At 35.8% G+C, this 9,543-nt stretch overlaps 1 long non-coding RNA gene across 1 annotated transcript; it reads left to right on the forward strand.

The window, feature by feature from the left end:
• The first annotated feature begins 224 nt into the window (after nt 1-224).
• On the forward strand, nt 225-4,766 carry LOC137495640 (uncharacterized). The gene is made up of 7 exons (XR_015526302.1): nt 225-932; nt 1,208-1,263; nt 1,651-1,710; nt 1,814-1,935; nt 2,317-2,431; nt 3,095-3,206; nt 4,107-4,766. It is a non-coding gene; the product is annotated as an uncharacterized LOC137495640 (long non-coding RNA).
• Nucleotides 4,767-9,543: the final 4,777 nt, after the last annotated feature.

Consider the following 9,543-nt stretch of genomic DNA (forward strand, 5'->3'; position numbering starts at 1 on the left):
ATTGGGCACCCATATGGGCCACCGTAGAGGTCACATATCTCCGCATTTTCAAAACAATATTTTAAAATACGCACTTAATAAATAAACCACAGACTTGAGTTTAAAACAACTACATTCTCGCATGAAAAACGGTTAAAACTTTATATTATAACACATTTATTATCTAGTCATCGAAGACAGGGGCATGTCTCAATAATGTCCAGGCCGAGTAAAGCATGAGGTTTGCCGGATACATGAGTGATGGAGCGCCGTCAACCCCTGGAGGTCAGAATCTCCCCTATCGGCAAAGCACACTTAAAATTAGACATGATATCTAAAAACAAACCACAGATTTGAGTTTGGAAGAACTACATTCTCGCATGAAAAACTGTTAAAACTTCATTTCGTAACATATTAAACGCAATATTTATGATATGATCTGGCTTTTCTCATCCGCCATTATATTTGCTTGTTGGTGTAAAATGAACTCTGGGAGAAAAAAATATTAATTCTCAAAACACTTCAAGCGAACCTTATTCTTATTGTTAAAGTCAGATATATGCAATATTTTCGCTGGTAAAGTGAGAAAAAAAACAATATTTCTATTTTATCAATATCACGTTTGCACTGGTTCGGTTCAGAACTCAAACGACACCGAATTGGATTGAACCGTTTGCTCGGGAATTATTTTATCACATGTGTTCACAAGCACATTCAGCAATATGTGTATAAATGTGTGTGACCGAGCAGTATAACGAAATAGTAATGATTCATTGTTGTGTATTACAATAATATACAAAAAGGAATCGGTTTTAGGCGGATTCGACTCTTTACTGTTCTAAGGAGCCGATTCATAGAACCGAGCCGACTCGATTCGACCTTCACCAGGCAAGCAACGGCTATCCTAATTTGAAATCCACCTGTCGCCTTTTTCTCCCGTGAATTCATCCTCGGTAAGTTTTTAAAAGTCAAATTCTGTTCGTTAAATGATTGTTTTGTGTATTTTTCCATGCAGTGTGTGTGTAATTTTAAATAATTAACCAAGTTACGTTAGTTGTAGGTACTTATGTCACGTTATTCGATGCCAGACCGTGTTTGTAGTGTTTGCGAGGTATTAGATAACGTACAGTGAGTTTATCTTGAGTGAGTTTTTGACCATAGTAACGTTACCTGAAAAAAACGTAACTTTTACTTGGGGTTAACTGCATTAATGAATTCTCTATTTCAGCACAACACTGAGATGAAGGCAAAGTCACCATGAAAAGTTAAACGTTTAACGTTAAGGTGAGCTCTGGTCTTCATGTGGTCATTATGACTAAGTTATCATTATGGTTAAATTTGTAAACTGTAAGTTAGTTATTCACTAAACTCACTAATGAAACAAGTCTAACTGTTTTATTAACTTGAGCTGATAATAAAATTCAGTTTATGTCTTTTAAGCTAACGTTAATATTAACATAATTCATATTAATTGTCTATTTCTCACTGGTTAATGAGCTTATTGTATAGTGTGTCATTAATTGTACATTTTCTTTATGGTGTTCAGGTGTAGGGAATGATTTGTATACAAATTTATTTGAACCCCATACAGATTGGTATGGTTGTACCATAGATTTAGATTATTAAATGTTAAGTCTTATTTTACTCTTATCATATTTATCTTTTTTGCAGCTACAGCAATTGATGTTGAAAAACTGATGCTACCAATCTCTCCTCTCTTGATTATTCAAGGTAATGTTGATGTCTTCCTCATTTTGATTAGATTTTGAAATGTCAAGTTGTTCACAGATCTGTTGTGAGGAGTTTCATGTACAACCTCTTTTTCTTCTTCCAGTAGCGACGCAGTGGCACAGTAGGTAGTGCTGTCACCTCACAGCAGGAAGGTTGCTGGTTCGAGCCTCGGCTGGGTCAGTTGGCTGAATACAATGGCATAATAATTCTGCTTGCTCTCAGGAGGTACTTGATTTAGTTTTCCTCAAGCGATACATCAGTTTTAATGAGTAATGCGTGACACTTGAATTGAAGGGACAGTTCACCCAAAAATAAAAATAATGGCATCTTTGGCATCCTCCACTTGTTTCAAAATAGTTCAGATTTTTTTTTTGTTCCATTGAACACACTCATATATTTTTTTTAAAGAAATTTGGTTCAAATATGGATGTCAATAGTTACAGGTTTCTAACATTCTTCAAAATATCTGCTTTAGTGTTCAACAGAAATTCAAACTGGTTTAAAACACATGGAGTAATGGTGGCAGAAAAGTAAACTATCCTTTTAAATATTTTATTCTGAGACTTATTTATATGTGTCTTGTCTTTTGCCATATTGTCTTTCTAGCTCCAATTGTGATGGACCTGGAATGCGACACCAGTTACTCTTAAGTCAAGAACCAAATAAAGCACAGATGTGGAGGGATCTGCAACTAAACTAACTGGAGGAAAGGAACCTTTAGGTAAAAACACCTGCTTTATTTAGATCTGAAGTATTTTATTTGGCATAGAGTATTATTTTTTATTCTTATTCTAATTTTATTTTATGTATATACTGAATATAAGTCATTGAAATTTCACAAATGATTGAATATAAAATATCATCTAGATGTCTTATTTTTCATTGTCTTAAACAGGGGTGCTCAACCCTGTTCCTGGAGATCGACCTTTCTGCAGAGTTTAGCTCCAACCCTGATCAAACGCAACTAAACAAACTAAATAGTATCTGAAGGAGCACTTGGTAAATAAAGACAGGTGTGTTTGATCAAGGTTGCAGGTGAGCTCTGCGGAAAGGTAGATCTCCAGGAACAGGGTTGAGCACCCCTGATCTAAATGCTCAAAAATGCTGTTTCCGAGGCGAGGTTGGATGTAGTTCAGAAATAGATTCATTAGGATCAATGCTTAAAGTAAATGTTTACTTCTCTCTGTAGACCAAACATGCTTAGTATCTCTCACATTTTAATAAATTATTTATTTTGGTTAATTTTACATCTATATATGGGTAAGCAAGTATTTAATAAATAAAATGATTTTAAACCACTTGACTTAACCAAATGACTCTATTACCCTAGCTGCTGGGAAAAAAAAAACATGTAAAATAACAGATTTTTTTTTTTTATTTACAGTGCGGGTGAACATACTACCTTGATGTCCAGCAAAGGCTGCACAAGAGCTCATTTGATGGCACATATTCTGTCCTGTCTACATCTCTGACAACCTGGAAGTGCTTTGACATCAGTGAGTAATAAATCTTCATATTATCATGCATTCAGGGTTTCTGTTTTAAAAAATTTGGTATTTAAATAATTTTTAACGTTTTACTGATGCTGTGCACAGTAACGTCATGATGATTTAATTTGAGGCAATGTCACTCGTGAGGTGTAATAATATTTATTTGTCTCACTGACATGCCATCACTGCATATTGAAATACAGTAATACGAATTGACCGCAAAATATTACCACAAACTTTTCATGAAGTAGACTGCTTGACTACTCTTCAGTTCTCTGCTCAACTTTAACACATTTGATCGTGTCGCTGCACCTCTCGGCAGATTTTGCCAAAAATGAATGCTTAGTGATTACTTTGTTTTATAGGAACCAAATGTCATTAACTTATCATTAGCATTATTTTTTTGAAAAATCACCCATGGCTTTCATGTTAACGTAATCTTGTCTGTAAGTTAGAAGTGGATTTTCACATGTTAAAAGTACTTGATTAACATTATTCACAATAAATTAGATTATTTTATTTATTTATTTATTTTTAATATGTAGCCTCTTAAGGTCAGAATGAACTGTGTTCACCCCTCTTAAATCCGTGGAAGCGCTAGTGTGGTCATGGAATCAGATATTCAAGTTATACAGAGTCAGATATTAAGTTAAGATGAGACTTTATTTTTTACATATCTGTGTGGACACTTGACTAGTGTTGACTTGACTGATCTTTTCCCCATTAACATTAGTGTAATTGTAAATTGACAACAAACTATTTCCCCAACAAAAACAGTAAAAAACAGTGTTATATATATATATATATATAAAACTGCAGTGCGGTGTTTGGTTTCTAAATTAATGAAATAATTTGAGGCATGATTATTTTTTCTCCAGTGATTGATTTTGCTTGTCATTTTTGCAGGATCATCAGAAGTGCTGCTGCCCTTTTTCACTGTCCCTTTTCCACAACATCATTTGACCTTCATCATTTCGTGTCTTGTAGCAATATTTTCACCTGTTTTTAAAATTGTAATACTTTTTGATGCATTAATTGTTGACTGGTTTTAATGATCAATTGTTCATTAGTGTTCTGTTGCTTTGTTATATTGAATAATTGCTACTGTTTCAGTATGGTTTACACAATAAACTTTTATTGTGAAGTTAAAGTTTCAATTTCTTTATTTTTCTTGTATTTCTTGAACAGTTAAAATAATATTTGTGCAATTTTTGAAAATGTTTTGCCCAATATAAAGTAGCACTATTAAATACAATAAAATAACATTTAATAACTGTAAAATACTATACAGTAATAATGAAAGTAACGTTAAAATACCGTAGTTCTGCATGGTAAAAATGTACAGTGAAATACTGTTTTCAGTTTTGCAGTATGTGTATCACTACTGTAATTGGTGTTACAGTAAAAAAAGAAAACAGTAAAATGATGTATTACATTTTACAGTAAATCTAATACTAATGTAATTAATATTACAGTAATGTTACTGTTTTATGAAATACAGCAGCTACTGGATAATTGTTGCCAGTAACTTACTGTTAATTTAACAAGAAATCGTTTACAGTGTAGATACAAAAAAGCTTGGAAAAACAACCAAATATAATAATGGTGTACTGGAAAAAAAGGGATTAGTTTACTTTTATTTTTATTTTTTAATTGACAATGGGCTTGTATACATTATGTTTGTAAAGTCAACTTGTTACTTTGAAGGCAATCGATTTACTCCCTTTAAGTAACTAATCACGTGTAGAAGTCAAGTTATTATTTGTTGCTCTTACAACTGGGATGCAAGACAAGACTTTGTCAGGAAGTGTATATGCTCAAAATATGATTTCTGCCGTTTGTTCAAACTACTTAAAATGAGCTAAAACACAATTCTTGATCATTTTTGGACAACCTAGTTGTTTCATGTTCAATCCACTTAAATTTATAAAAACTATTAAGTTAACTTAATCGATTTGAGTTGGGACAACATGAAGAAATTGTGTGGAACCATCCTCTTTGATTTTTGTTGTTTGTTCAAACAACCAGTATTTTTTAAAATAGCTGAATAAACACAAACCCTGAGTTTTTCTGAGGACAACTCATTTGAAAAAACAATTAAGTTAAGTTAATCGATTTTTTTTTGAGACAGCATGAAGGAATTGTGTGGAACCCTCTATTTTTTACAGTGAGCAGCAAAACACTAAAAAATATTGACTAATTTTTTAAATGTATAAGGGATAGTTGATAAAAAGCTGCATTTTCATTCATTAATTTTCTTCTCGGCTTAGTCCCTTTATTAATCTGGGGTCGCCACAGCGGAATGAATCGCCAACTTATCCAGCACATGTTTCACGCAGCGGATGCCCTTCCAACCGCAACCCATACCTGGGAAACATCCATACACAACCAATAACCCTCATACACTACGGACAATTTAGCCTACCCAATTCACCTACTGTATACCCCCTGTCTTTGGACTGTGGGGGAAACCAGAGCACGCGGAGGAAACCCACGCGTACGCAGGGAGGACATTTCGTTGCTTGGTACTTGTACATGTGTAATGACAATACAATTGAATATAGTCTAATCTAATCTAACATGCAAACTCCGCACAGAAACGCCAACTGACCCAGTCGAGGCTTGAACCTGCGACCTTCTTGCTGTAAGGTGACAGTACTAACTACTGCGCCGCCGATAAGCTGCTTAATAACTAGAAAATTATTTTCTAATATTTCAATGGACCTAGTATTCTGATTTATCACACCTAAAGACACTGTTCAAATGTTGTATTTCAAGATATCTGTCAGGTGTTTAATTTAATTAATTTATAAATAGCTATTTATTACTGTATTAAGGGTATTCATGCTATACATGCTGTTCATGCTGTTGAATGCTTGATTTCGATTGGCTGTTGAACATCCCAAGGTGTGCAGTTATGTACAGGAAAACCCACGACTAAAATAGTGAGCATTACCACCTTAGGAGCATTTTTTTTAAAAATTCAACAACCTGTCATTGATTATTCCTTATCATGACACAATGTGATTGCAAAGCTGTTTTAATTATTATAACATATGCTATTGTTTATGTTTTCATGTTGCCATACTTTTTTAGATACTATAACTATTGCTATTGAACACCTATGTACTTGTCAATAGATAAACTGTAATAACAAATATAATTTGCCTACACTGTAAAAAGTGATTAGTTAAAAAAGCAAGTAACCCATTACCTTTAAAATCGACAAGTCTTCACTTAAAAAAACGAGTAAACCTGTGGTTGCACACAGTTTCTTTATTATTTATAAATCATTTTAGGACAACTGGTTTGCTCAGTATGCAAAGCCAACTAAAAGAAATGGGTTTACTCACTTTTTTATAGTAAAGTCTACCAATAGCTGTTTTACCGTGTATATGTGACTGTACTTTACACTGTAAGTACACTGTAAAGTGCAACCAAAGAAATCTCATTATAGGTTGCATATTGGCTCTTTCAAACATGAAGCACAAATGAAAGGCTGTTTCTACAATCACATGACTGTCCAAATCTTTCCTCCAGTCACCTGACAGCATTGTGAAGGTGGAATGGTGAACTTCAATGCTGTGCATGTGTGTGTGTGTGTGTGCGTCTGTCTGCCTCCAGACTCCAGTCATATGTCTCACCCCGGCACGTTTTGACCTCAGCCTCCTCCTGCTGTTTTCTGTTCGGCCTCTGCATTCTCCATAAAAACAAGTGGTGCAGAAGGATGTAAAGCCTGCCAGGCGTGATTCTTCTGCTTCATTTGTTGAATCTGAGTACTCAACAAGCAGGATTACTGACTAAGGATCTCATATTTCTAAACTAATAGTTCTCCAAAAATTTGAATTCTTCTGTCATTTGTTGAGACACAAACAATAAAGACATTTTAAAGAATGCTGAAAACCGGTAGCCATTGAAATGCATAGGAAAATACATACAGGTGGTTTGGTTTCTAACATTCTTCAAAATATCTCCTTTTGCATTAAACAGCTGAAAACCTAAATTGGTTTGGAACAAGTTAAGGGTAAATAAATGTAAACTGTCTCTTTAAATATAATTTTCCAGCTCTATATATGTAAGTTAGTTGTCTACCAAAAACAGACATTTATTATTACATAACCATTTACACCTTCTTTCTAACCTTTAATAAACAGCAGTCTAAGTAATACAATTGATATTATTGTCTGACTTTCAAATATCAAATATAAAAAAATGCTAAATAACAGGTATGTAAATGTGGGTGGTTGTGTGTAATAATGTCAGCAACATATTTTATTGAATGTTCATTCATTCATTTTCTTGTCGGCTTAGTCCCTTTATTAATCCGGGGTCGCCACAGCGGAATGAACCGAAAACATATCCAGCAAGTTTTTACACAGCGGATGCCCTTCCAGCCGCAACCCATCTCTGGGAAACATCCACACACACCTTCACACACACACACATACACTACGGACAATTTAGCCTACCAAATTCACCTGTACCATATGTCTTTGGACTGTGGGGGAAACCAGAGCACCCGGAGGAAACCCACGCGAAGGCAGGGAGAACATGCAAACTCCACACAGAAACGCCAACTGAGCCGAGGTTCGAACCAGCGACCATCTTGCTGTGAGGCGACAGCACTACTGCGCCGCTGCCTCGCCCTATTTTTTTTTTTTTTTTTTATTGAATGTCTTTTTTTTAAATTAAGTATAGAAAACACAGTGGCTCAGTGGTTAGCACTATTGCCTCACAGCAAGAAGGTCGCTGGTTCAAGTCCCAGCTGGGTCAGTTGTCATTTCTGTGTGGAGTTTGTATGTTCTCCCTGTGAATTAAATAAACTAAATTGGCCGTAGTGTATGTGTGTGAATGAGTGTGTATGCATGTTTCCTACTTGGTTGCAGCTGGAAAGGCATCCGCTGTATATAACATATGCCGGATAAGTTGGTGGTTCATTCCACTATGGCAGCTTCAGATGAATAAAAAGACCAAGCTGAAAGAAAATGAATGAATTTAGAAACAATAAATGTTTTATTTGTTTATGTATTGTGCAACCCAGGCTCATTCTGAAAACGTAGTCCCGCGGACGCTTCTGGAGACCGTGAAATACATCCCATTTTTGCAGTTTTTGTTTTCACGAATCTGTGAAAGGCTGCTGTGTGCGCTTTTTAGCATCTCAAATGCCTCTCACGAGTGCCGTTCGCGCTCCCAAGTGGGGTTTGGTGCCGCGCCTCCTTTTTAAAATCGTACCCGATTTTATGATGCCCGCTAGGTAACAATGTTGCATAACATCATTGTGCTTGCTGCAGCCATATAGGCTAATATGTGAAGTTGCTTGCCATATTGGCCTAGAAAATAGCAACTTCTAAATTGTGTCGGTCTTAGTACACAATGTAACTACAGAAGAGTCAAACCTTAAATAGGAAAATGATCAAAATTCTTTTTGGAATTTTATTAGAAAGATGCTAATGGTCTAATCCAATTCAATGAAATATTGCAAGTTACAAAGTATGCTACCCATCTCAGATGCAGAAAAGCTAGTTCATGCTTTTATGACTTCTAGGCTGGATTACTGTAATGCTCTGTTTGCTGGCTGCCCAGCATCCTCCAACAACAAACTTCAGCTAGTGCAAAATGCAGCTGGCAACGTTCTTACCAGGTCTAGAAAATATGAGCATATCACCCCAATTTTATCCTCCTGTATACTGGCTGCCTGTTAAGTTTCATATTGATTTTAAAATATTGCTTCTTACCTATAAAGCTTTAAATAATCTAGCTCCTGTTTATCTAACCAACCGTCTGTCTCGCTACAATCCAACCTGCTCTTTAAGATTTCAAAACTCAGGGCTTCTGGTAGTACGTAGAATAGCAAAGTCGAGTAAAGGAGGTCGAACCTTCTCATTTAAGGCTCCTAAACTCTGGAATTGTCTTCTTGATAATGTCTGAGGCTCAGACACACTCTCGCAGTACAAAACTAGATTAAAGACCTATCTTTTCAGTAAAGCATACACTCAATGCATCACATAGTGGTATGATGCATGAATGTGCTCCACACAGGTTTTTTGCATCTCGTTTATATACACTATGAACAGCCGCTACGCTATTCTCTTTATTCTCCACCTGGGGATACTCATCTCGAGGGCCCCAGAGACTATGCAGCACCACTGATGTGATCCAAGACCAGCAACGAGATGATCCCAAGGTTTCCATAATCTGGGACCAGGCCGTATCCTGAGCAGTTGCTGTTGTGTTCATTGAGGAGAGTTTGAGACTGATTCCTGTGATGCACCAGGGACAGACTCCAGCCTCCAGCACCTAGACTGCAGCTCTGCACAAGACGTTTGGCCATAGGAGAAATGGT

Source organism: Danio rerio, chromosome 25 (assembly GCF_052040795.2).
Source record: "Danio rerio strain M-AB ecotype USA chromosome 25, GRCz13ab, whole genome shotgun sequence".
Lineage (NCBI taxonomy): Eukaryota > Metazoa > Chordata > Actinopteri > Cypriniformes > Danionidae > Danio > Danio rerio.